Source organism: Suricata suricatta, chromosome 1 (assembly GCF_006229205.1).
Source record: "Suricata suricatta isolate VVHF042 chromosome 1, meerkat_22Aug2017_6uvM2_HiC, whole genome shotgun sequence".
NCBI classification, from domain to species: Eukaryota; Metazoa; Chordata; class Mammalia; order Carnivora; family Herpestidae; genus Suricata; species Suricata suricatta.
The window spans coordinates 38906482-38919091 of NC_043700.1; the positions used below are offsets into that span (position 1 = coordinate 38906482).

The window sequence follows — 12610 nt, forward strand, 5'->3', positions numbered from 1 at the left end:
GGGGGGAAAGAGGTGGTGGTGACGGAGGAGGGCACTTATGGGGAAGAGCACTGGGTATTATATGGAAACCAATTTGACAATAAACTATTTTAAAAATAAAAGAAAATCCTCAAGAAAGTTGGGATAGAAGGAACATCATAAAAGCCATATATGAAAGGCCGACAGTTAATATCATCCGCAATGAGGAAAAACTGAGAAATTTCCCCCAAAGATCAGGAACATGACAGGGATGTCCACTCTCACTACTATTGTTCAACATAGTACTGGCAGTTCTAGCTTCTGCAATTTGATGACAAAAAGAAATAAAACACATCCAAGTCAGCAAACAAGAAGTCAAATTTTCATTCTTTGCAGATGACATGATACTCTCTATGGAAAACTCGAAAGACTTCACCATAAAACTTCTATAGCTGATACATGAATTCAGCGAAGTCACAGGATATAAAATCAATGTATAGAATCAGTTGCATTTTTATACACCAATGTTGGGGGGTGATTATGAAAAGACCACCAATGGCGAATAGAAGCAAGACATAATTTTATTCATGGCCGCATGGTTTTATCACGGCCAGGCCAAACCTGATCTCCCTGGTGTTAAGGAGAAGAGAACAGCCCTGAACAAAAGTTACATTGAGATTATATAGACATACATAGGATTCCAGGATAGTCAATTACATTATTACATGCTGATCACCAGTTCTGGTGAGACTCTATCAAGTTTGTTCTTTGTTCTTCTAAATGACCAATCAGTGTGGCCTTGATCAGACCATAGAAAAAGAGGCATGGGAACAGTTTGCAACAAACATTCAGTAAGCTAACCCATTACTTTCCAGAAGAAGTTAACCCATTACATTCCAAAAGAAGTTAACCCATTACATTCCATAAGGAGTTTAACTTATTACATTCTATAAGCTAGCCTACAACACCAATAATGAAGCAGCAGAAAGAAGTATCAAGAAATTGATCCTGGGGCACCTGGGTGGCTCAGTTGGTTAAGCGTCTGGCTTCGGCTCAGGTCATGATCTCACACTTTGTGGGTTCAAGCCCCACATCAGGCTCTGTGCTGACAGCTAGCTCAGAGCCTGGAGCCTGCTTCGGATTCTATGTCTCCCTCTCTCTCTCTCTGGCCCTCCCTTGCTCGTGCTGTCTCTATCTCTCAATAATAAATAAAAAAACATTAAAAAAAAAAGAAATTGATTCTATTTACAATTGCACCGAAAACCATAAGATACCTAGGAATAAACCTAACCAAGGAGGTAAAAGATCTGTATGTTGAAAACTATAGAAAACTTATGAAAGAAATTGAAGAAGACTAAAAAAAAATTCATGTTCATGGATTCAAAGAAAAAATATTGTTAAAATATTGATACAACCCAAAGCAATCTACACATTCAATGCAATCCCTAATAAAATAACACCAGCATTTTTCACAGAGCTAGAACAAAGAATACTAACATTTTTATGGAATCAATAAAGACCCCAAATACCAAAGTAATGATGAAAAATAAAACCAAACTGGAGGCATCACAATTCTAGACTTCAAGCTGTATTACAAAGCTGTAATCATCAAGACAGTATGGCACTGGAACAAAAGCAGGCACACGGATCAATGGAACAGAATAGAGAACCCAGAAATGGGCACACAAATGTATGGCCAACAAATCTTTGACAAAGTAGGAAAAAATATCCTATGGAAAAACAACAGTTTCTTTAGCAAAATAGTGCTGAGAAAACTGGACAGTGACATGCAGAAGAATGAAACTGGACCACTTTCTTACATCATACACAAAAATAAACTCAAAATGGATGATAGATCTAAATGTGAGACAGGAAACTATCAAAATCCTACAGGAGAAAACAAGCAGCAATCTCTTTGACCTCAACCTCAGCAACTTCTTACTAGACATATCTCTGGAGCTGGGAAATAAAACACAAAAGTGAACTATTCAGACTTCATCAGGATAAAAACTACTACACAGAAAAGGAAACAATCAACAAAACTAAAAGACAACCAATGGAATGGGAGAAGATATTTGCAAATGACATATAGGATAAAGGATAAGTATCCAAAATCTGTAAAGAATTTATCAAACTAAACACCCTCCCAAAAAAATTACCAACTAAACAAATGAGAAGAGACATGAATAGACACTTTTCCATGAAAAACTTACAAATGGCCAACAACACATTAAAAATGCTCAACATCACTCATCATCAGGGAATACAAATCAAAACCACAATGAAATACTACCTCACACCTGTCAGAATGACTAAAATTAACAACTCAGGAAATAACAGATGTTGGCAAGGATGCAGAGAAAGGGGAACTCTTTTGCACTGTTGGTAGAAATGTAAACTGGCCCATTCAGTCTGGAAAACATTGTGCAGGTTCCTCAAAAAATTAAAAATAGATCTACACTGTGACCCAGCAATTGAACTACTAAGCATTTATCCAAAGGATACAAAAATGCTGATTGAAAGGGGTACATGCAATCCAATGTTTATAGCAATGCTATCAATAATAGCTAAAGTATGGAAAGAGCCCAAATATCCATCGACTGATTAATGTAAATGTATAAGATGTAATATCTCTCTCTGAGAGAGAGAGAGAGAGAGAGAGAGAGAGAGAGAGAGAGAGAGGAATATTACTTGGTGATGAAAAAGAATGAAATCTTGTCATTTGCCTCAACACATAAGGAACTAGATCATATTATGCTACATGATATAAGTCAGTGAGAGAAAGAAATATCATATGATTTCACTCATGTGGAACTTAAGAAACAAAACACATGAATATAGGGGAAGGGAAGGAAAAATAAGAGAGGGAGGCAAACCATAAGTGGCTTTTAAATGCAGAAAACAAACAGGGTTACTGGAAGAGAGGTGGGTGGGAAGATAAACTAAATGGGTGATGCGCATCAAGGAGGGCACTTGTTGGGATGAGCACTGGGTGTTATACATAAGTAATGAATCACTGGGTTCTATTGCTGAAGTCAAGACTATACTATGTGTTAACTAACTTGCATTTAAATAAATTTTAAAAATATATAGATAGCACACATCACCAAAAACAGCAGAATATATATTTTTTCAAGTGCACATGGAACATTCTCAAAGATAGATTACATTTTAGGCTACAAACAATATTCAATCACTTTAAGAAGACTAAAATCATATCAACCTTCTTTTCAGACCACAACAGATCGAAACTAGAAATCAATTACAAGGAGAAAATTGGGAAAAGCACATATACATGAGACTAAACAATATGCTACTAAACAACCAATAGGTAAACAAAGAAATCAGAGGAAATCAAAATAAAACTAAAAAAAAAAAAAGGAAATGGAAACACAATGGCTCAAAACCTCTGGGATGCAGCAAAAATGGTTCTAACAGGGAAATTTACAGCAATATGGGCCTATCTCAAGAAACAAATAAACAAAAACCTCAAACAATTAAACTTCATACCTGAAGTAACTAGAAAAAGAACAAAGCCTAAAGTTAGTAGAAGGAAGGAAATAATAAAAATCAGAGTGAAAATAGAGACTAAAACAAATAATTTTAAAAAGTCTGTGAAACTAAGAGTTGGTTCTTTGAAAAGATAAAAGGAAAAAAAAGACAAACCTTTAGCTAGACATCTCAAATAAGTAAAATCAGAAATGGGAGAGAAGTTACAACTGATAATTCAGAAATACAAAGGATAATGATAGACTACCTGAACAATTACAACAATTATATGCCAACAAATGGGACAATCAGGAAGAAATGGATAAAATTCCTACAATCTCTCTTCTAAGACAGAATGAGGAAGAAATAGAAGATCCGAATAGATGTTACTATTAATGAAATTGAATCAGTAATAAAAAACAAAAACAAATAAATAAACCAAACAAACAACTTCCCAACAAACAAAAGCCTATCTATCTTAAAAGGTAAATTCTACTAAACATTTAAAGAAGAGTTAATTCCTATCTTAGTGAAAATATTTCAAAATAATGAAGAGGAATGCTTCCAAAATAATTCAAGAAAGCCAATATTACACTCATACCCAAACCAGGGAAAGACACCACACACACACACACACACACACACACAATTATAGGCCAGTATTCCTGATGAACACAAATGCAAAAACACTCAAAAAATTTAGCAAACCAAATTTAATAATATATTAAAAGAATCATACACCATGAACCAATGAGATTCACTCCAGAGATGCAAGAATTGTTCAACATTCATGAATGAACAACAGTAATACATCATATTAACAAAAAGAAAGGTGAAAAACATGATCATCTTAATAGACATAGAAAAAAAGCATTTCATAAAATTCAATAAATCAATTATGGTAGAACTCTCAACAGTAAAAACCTCAATATAATAAAGGCTATATATGCAAAACAATAGCCAACATCATAATCTACAGTGAAAAGATGAAAGCTTTTCCTCTAAGATCAGGAATAAGATGAATGTCCACTATTGCCATTATTATTCAACTTAGTATTGGAAATTCTAGCTACAATATCAGAGAAGAAATAAAACATCAAAGTGGAAATGACAAGTAAAATTATCATTATTTGTAGGAAACATGATACTTTATACAGAAAACTCTAAAGACTCCAACTAAAAAACTATTAGAAGTAATAAATAAATTCAGTAAAGTTGTAGGATACAAAATTAATATACATAAAATCTGTGGCAATTCTGTCAACTCATGGACATAAACAACTGATAAGAGGTTAATATACATAATATGTAAAGAACTCAGAAGCTCATTATCAAACACAAATGGACAAAGAATCCAATTAGAAAATGGGCAGAGGACCTGAATATGAACAGACATTTTTCCAAAGAAAACATAAAGATCACCAACAGATACATGAAAACACCCAATATCACTAGGGATCAGGGAAATAAAGATCAAAACAACAATGGGATTTCACCTCATACCTGTTAGAATGGCTAAAATCAAAACCACAAGAAAGAATAAGTGTTGCCAAGGAAGTAGAGAAAGAGAAACCTCATGCACCATTGGTCAGAATGCAAGCTGTGAAAAATAGTGAGGATTTGAGATTTCTCAAAAAATTTAAAATAGAATTACCATGTGGTCTAGTAAGTAATTTCACTACTAGGTATTTACCCAAAGAAAACAAAAACACTAATTGAAAAGATATATGCATTCTTATGTTTCCAACAATAATATTTAAAATAGCCACATGGAAAAGGAAGATACTAGACCACTTTTTTACATCATATACAAAAATAAACTCAAAATAACTTAAATGTGAGACCCCAAACTATGAATCTAATACAAGAAAACCTATGCAGTCAGCTCTTGGATAATGTTTTTTTAGATCTGTCTTTTCAGGCATGGGCCACAAAAGCAAAAATAAATAAATGGGACTACATCAGACTAAAAAGCTTTCAACAGTAAAGAAAAATACCAAAAACAATTAAAATACAACCTACTGAGTAGGAGAAGATATTTACAAAAGATATAACTGATAAGGGGCTAAAATACAAAATATAAAATGAACTCACAAGCTCAATATGAAAAACAAACAAATCCAGTTAAAAATACAGAGGACTTCACCAATATCTGTTTTTCCCCCATGTTGTTAATTTTAGCCATTCTGACAAGTTTTGTGGTTTTAATTTGTATTTCCCCGATGATGAGTGATGTTGAGCATTTTTCATGTTGTTGGCCATCTGTAAGTCTTGCATGGAAAAATTCTATTCACCTCTTCTTCCCATTTGTTTAGTGGATTATTTGGTTTTTGGGGGGTGTTTAGTTTGATAAATTCTTTACAGATTTTGGATACTATCCCTTTATCCATATGTCATTTGCAAATATCTTCTCCCATTCCATTGGTTGGTTTTTAGTTTTGTTGACTGTTTCCTTTGTTGTGCTTTTTATCTTTTTATCTTGATGAAGTCCCAATAGTTGATTTTTGCTTTTGCTTCCCTTTCCTCTGGAGAAAGGGGACCACTCTTAACCGTAGGTGGGAATGAAAACTGGTGCAGCCACTCTGGAAAACAGTATGGCGTTTCCTCAAAAAATTTAAAAATATTACTACCCTTGGGGTACCTAAGTGGCTCAGTTGGTTAAGCTTCCAACTTTGGCTCAGGTCATGATCTCACTGTTTGTGAGTTTGATCCCTGTGCTGATAGCTAAGATCCTTGACCTGCTTCAGAATCTGTGTCTCCCTCTCTCTCTGCCCCACCCCAACTCTTACTCTGTCTCTCTCTCAAAAATAAATAAATATTTAAAATTGTTTTTAAAAATATAGAACTACCTTATAGTCAAGCAATTGTACTACTAAGTATTTCCCAAAAGATATAAAATAACTGACTCAAAGGAGCATATGCACTCCAATGTTTACAGCAGCATTATCAACAACAGCCAAATTATGGAAAAAGCCCCAAAGTTCATCGACTTATGAATGGATAAAGAAGTTGTGGCATATATATATATATATATATATATATATATATATATATATATACACACACACACACACACACATATATACACATATATACACACACATATATACATATATATATATATATATACATACACACACACATATATATATATAATGGAATATTTCTTAGTCATCAAAAAGAATTAAACCTTGCCATTTCCAATGACATGGAGCTAGAGTGTGATATGTTAAGTGAAAAAGTAGTTAGAGAAAGGAACATACCATATGGTTGCACTCCTATGTAGGTGGTCTCTCTTGCTCTAGGCAATGTGTAACTGCCTTTGTTTAAGAAACAAAACAGATGAACATAAGGGGAGGGGGAAAAAGAGGTAGAGGGAAGCAAATTATCTGTAGAGAACAAACTGAGCACTGATGGAAGGAGATGGGAGGGAGATGAGATAAATGAGTGATGGTTTTTAAGGAGAACACTTTGCTGTGATGAGCACTGGGTGTATATGTAACACTACTTATATGTAAAGTAGTGGATCAATGAATTCTTAAAACCAATTTGCCATGTTAACTAACTAGAATTTAAATAAAGACTTGAAATAAAAAAAATAGGCAGGGTACCTGAATAGACACGTTTCCAAAGAAAACATACAGATGGGCAAAAGATACATGAAAAGATGCTTAAAATCATGAATCACCAGGGAAATAGAACTCAAAACCTCAACGATATATCTATCACCTCACACTGTTGAATGGCTAGTTTCAAAAAAGACAAGAAATAGCAAGTGTTTAGGTGCCTGACTGATTCAGTCCACAGAAAACATGGCTTTTGATCTTGGGGTCATGAATTGAAGCCCCACATTGGGCAAAGAGCATACTTAAAGAGAAAATACAAAAATCATTACATATTATTAACTATATAATGTGAGAATGTGGAGAATAGAGAATCCTTGTGCGCTGTTGGTGGGAATGTAAATTGGTACATTTACTATGGAAGACAGTATGATGGTTCTTCAAAATATTAATAATAGGACTACCGTGCAATCCAGCAATTTTATTTCTGGGTATTTAACTTAAGAAAATGAAACATTAATTCGAAAAGATAAATGTCCCCTGAGTTCATTGCAGGATGACTTAAAACAGTCAAAATATAGAAGGGATCTAAGTGTCCACTGATAGAGGAATGGATCAAGAAGATATGGTAAATATACTTCAGATAGCTGTGAAATTAGGTGATTAACTAGTTGGCACCTAACCTAATTTCTGTATAAGTCTAATTACATGAAATAGAAGTGGGGGTTTTGATTTTTTACTTTGCTTTTCTGTTTGGAGTATCATTGAAACTACTGTACTGTAAATGATGGAAAATAATTGCATATGTTAAAAAAATAAATTGTATAAAAAAATTAAAATTAAAATTAAAATTAAAATTAAAAAAAGAAGATATGGTAAATATATATAATGAAATATCACTAAGCCATAAAAAAATAAAATCTTGCCATTTGTAACTGTAAGGACACAAGTCTAAACCAAACAGACTCCATGACAGGCTTTAAGTTCCCCCTCTGATCTAGAAGGACTAGGTCTCAGTTCCCCGAAACTAACAGGCAGTTACACATTGCCTAGAGCAAGAGAGACCACCTTCGCAACACCCAATCTGGAAAGGCCAGCTACCACTCTCCACATTCCTAAGGGTGAGGCCTGCAGATGGAAACTTTAGGTAGAACCCTGTTACCTAATGTTAAAGTTAACCTGATAGTCGCAGAACAAGACCCTAGGCTCGCCCTGTAATTGGTTGATTTTAAAGGTACTCTAAATGTTGTAATTGGATCCCGCCAAAAGTAACAAATACTCTAGGCAATGTGAATGGTTAAACCTGCTGTCAATAATATTGGATAATAATGATTGAATCACTGTACCTGTGTCACAATTTCTTGTCACTCCCCCTTCCCAGACTCCATAAAAACCCTACTCAGCCCTTGTTCGGGGCTCTCAGCACGGATCCACTGCGCTGGTGAAGGCTGTTAGCCCGAGCCTGAGCTTGTAATCAAGCCCTTTGCCTTTGCATGTGTGCCTCGGTCTCCCTGGTGGTCTCTGGTCATTGAGGATATTGCGACTTGGGCATAACATAACAACATGGACACATCTACAGGGTATTATGCTAAGTGAAATAAGTCAGACAGAGAAAGACAACTACTGTATACTTTCATTTATATGTATAATCTATAGAACAAAACAAACAAAACAAGACAGAAACAGACTCACATACACAAAGCTAATCTGACAGTTTCTCAGAGAGGAGGGGTGTGGAAGGATGGGCTAAACAGAAGAAGGGGATAAGACATGGGAATACAATATGCAATGTAGAGAATATAGTTAATAATATGTAGTGATTTTACAGTGACAGCTAGTGAAGTTATTGGTGATAACTTTACAATGTATATAAATACTAAATCACTATGTTGTATACCTGAAACTAATATAAAATTGTACATCAATTACTTCAGTAAAAAAGAAAAAATAAAATTAAAATTCTGCAGATAAATTCAAAGTGCAATCAAAGTTGAAAATTCTGTCAGGTGGCAGAATTCTGACTCTTTTCCCTACTAGCTACATAGCCTCAAAAAAAACCTTGTCATTCCATGTCTCAGATTATTCCCCTAAATTAGAATGAAAAGATGGCAGTTTAATATTACTTTACTAAGTTGTAGACAGGACAAAATGGCTTATTACATAGAAAAAAAGTACAATAGTTTTGTTGTGGGCTGAATGTTTGTACTCCTCCAAAATTTATATATTGAAAAACTAACCTCCAATATGATAGCATTAAGAAATAGGGGGAGCCTTGGAAGATAACTAGGTTTTGAAGCTGGAAGCTTCATGAATGAGATTTGTGCCATTAGAGGAGACACAAGACACTTTGTTTCCTTCCTACCTCATTTTGCCTTAGAAGACAGAACAAGAAATCAGTCCCCTGGATTGAGGAAATAGAGTCCTACAGCCAGAGAAAGTAGAATGTCAACAGACACATAAACTGTACAAATCAGAAGTCAGCTTCCTGCAGGGAGCCATCTCCGAAGTAAGGTTTGCAAGGCCTCCCACTGTCAAATGGCAACCAGCCTCTACATCCACTCAACCCCCACTCGATTTCTGCTTGAGCATTGACCCCCAAGGGACCTGACTGACACTTATCAGGAGTGATTTGCCTCCTTATGCTAAAAATATGTGAATTGTACCTTGTAAAAAAGCTTGTTATAGGAGTTTCTCCTTTTGTGATTATAGGAGCAAATGTTACATTTCCTGAGAAAACCTGTTTTTCTTCCCCTCAAAAACAGGCTATTGACCCCTGCTCACAAAAGTTTTGCCTTTGCTATGCTAAAAACTTTGCCTTGTATTTGAATGCTAAAGATCCCTTCCTTCCCCATATGATAAACATCTAGACACCTACTTCAATCTCTATTGGTAAAGATTATGCATGAGTCTTCTACCAAACTATGTTTTGGGAAAGTTTTACATACCAAAGAATTTGTTATCAGAAATTATTGTCTAAGGTAATTGCCACTTCTGTTTTGTACACCATACATTTTTTCCATAAATAATGCTGACTCTCAGGTCAGTGCCTGCCTGGTGATCCAAAAGAAACTCAAGGCTCTGTCACTATCTCTTTCACTGACACTGTCCATCCATCAGGGAGCCCTGGACCTGCTGGAGCTGGACTTGGGCAGCTTCCAAGACTCTAAGAAATAAGTTTGTTGCTTAAACAAAACACTTCATTCCTTCTTATTAATTAGTACTATTCCATAGTATAAATATATCATTTTTGTTTATTTCTTCATTCCTTGAGCATTTGGGTTGTGTCTACCTTTGGCTATAATGAATAGCACAACTATGAACATTTGTGTTCAAGTACATGATTCAGTATCTGTTTTCAAGTCTTTTGGCTATGTAGCTAGGAATAAAAATGCCAAGTTGAATAGAAGAATTTTAAGGAGTGCTCCTGAATAACTTTTCTATGTGCTTTTGTTTTCTTTTCCTCTCCCCTTCCCTTCCTTTCCTTTCTCTTCCTATCCATCCTGTCTTATTTTGGCTCTGAGACCCATCCCAAGGACACTACAACCCAGCCTACTCCCAGAGGGAAGTGGCCAGCCCAGTAATGTTCCAGATGGAAAAGGGGAAGTTTCCAGGCAAGCTATGTCCACAGACCATCCTTGAACTGTGCACTGAAAAGCTCCACCCAAAATAAACAGTTAGTATAGCTAAAGACAGTTGGAATGAGCCCCAGGAAGCAGGAAGTTCTGAGAGTTTTGTTTTGTTTTTGGCCTCCTCGGGAGAAGTAGAAATTCAGATTTGAATGTAAAATCTGCTTATTTTTAAAGTTGGCTCTGAACTTTTTAAGCCTATAAAGGAAAAAAACAAAATAGATTTCTGAGCAAGATGCAGCTAAATAGTTGACAACTAACTTCCTTTGGATTGAGAGAGGGTGGGGTCAGCTGTTTTGTGATTCAGAAACTGAAATGAGAGCCCTGGGGAAGGGAAAGAGCAATTTTTAAAAAAGAGTCAATGGGAATGTTGTTGTTGTGGAAATCATGCCAGAACATGGGAGCAATGTCCAGGGTGGAGAGCCCATGGGACCCCATCCTCCTGGGGTTTTCTGCCTCAGCAGGTTCTTCTCTCCTATGGAATTCTATACATCTGTGCTCAGGGAGTGGTGTTTTCAGTCTGCCAACAGTGAAGGAGTTGATACTTGTCAGTTATGGCTCCTGGCACCCTTCCCACTAAGCCTCTTTCCAACAGGATGAAACATCCCCCAGAAATTCCTTTAAACATTGCAGACAATGCAACCCAGCCTCTCTGGGCATTTGAGATTATTATAGAATTTCTGGTCAGCTAATGTAGGAGGAGCAGGAAATATGAACTCACTGCCTGCAGGAATAACTGGGCCCTTTGGGACACAGCCAGTTGGGGACAGAGGAGTTGGACATCACTGCTTCAATTATCCAAGAGGGAAATCCAGTTCCCTGAAACACTCATTATATACATTAGCTGTCTTTTAACATATTTCTCTAATCCACACAACCACCTTTCAAAGTAATCTCTTACTACCTCCATTTTACTGATGAACAAACTGACCTTTAGAGATGCAGTGACCTGCCTAAGTCCTCACAGCTAAGATGTGGTGTGGCTTTGACCATAACCCAAACAGTTTGAATCAAGAGCCTTATATGCTGTATAGCAGTTACAGCATAAGAATGTAAAGTATGTGTTAGCCAAACTTCCTCACCCACCTTAGGACCTGAAATTCAGGCAAGTATAGTAACCAGTCCTCTGGACTCCACATTTAGGATAGGAATAAGCCCCAATTTCAATGCACAAACAAGTCACTTACCGAGCTCCACTAGGACTCGCAACCAGGAAGCAGGCTGCCAGCAGTCCTCCCACTGCCAGAACCTGTACAGGAAGTGTCCTCCCTGGCTTTCCAAAATGCTCCGCCCCCAGAGTTAAGTTAGAGTCACCCAGAGATCTCTGGGAAATGTAGTTCTGGGGCCTTATGTTGTGTTTATGCATGTCTGATTCAAGTCTGTTCACTGAAAAAGAGTGGAGAGCTGTATTATCTGATAAGCACAGGCTACAAGCTGTGATGGATAGGTATTATGTTGTATTTCACAGTTTCTGCTTTACAGACCCCAAGGCCAATATCCTATGTGTAATGTGGAAGGTGAGGATTTTGGGGTCCAGGAAAAGCAGATCTGTTAACCTAGAGGAAGCCGAAGATGTATGTTTTAAATTCTCAGGTTATGACACCCTTTCTTCATCAAGGTCTGTGAGGCCCCTCAGTTTCTATCTCTCTTTCTTCCATCCTCCATCTTCAGTCCCATTTGCCACTGCACTCAAAGCCACTGTGTACTGTGTCTGAAATGTGTCCACATATGTGGTATGAGTGAGACATGTGTAATGCTGTTTATTTTCTGCTTGTGTTTTAAATTTACTTTAATAATATTGGTCTATAACTTTTGCTATTTCCTTCTACACTATCTTGTAAAGTCTGTCTGCATGACCCAGTTGTTGCCTTTTGCTCTCCCTTTGGTACTGATTGTCTAGTTCATGCATCTGGTGTTCTGCTGCAAAAAATTGGGATTATTTACCTGAAGGTTTTCTCCTGGCCTGTGCAGGAC

At 36.3% G+C, this 12610-nt stretch overlaps 1 protein-coding gene across 1 annotated transcript in view; it reads right to left on the minus strand.

The window, feature by feature from the left end:
- The window catches only part of LOC115293682 (arylamine N-acetyltransferase 1), a 22833-nt gene extending 10941 nt beyond the window's left edge, over positions 1 to 11892 (minus strand). The window contains exon 1 of the mRNA XM_029941391.1: positions 11824 to 11892. The gene's annotated coding sequence lies outside the window, so the exon portion shown is untranslated. The remainder of the gene's footprint in view (positions 1 to 11823) is intronic.
- Positions 11893 to 12610: the final 718 nt, after the last annotated feature.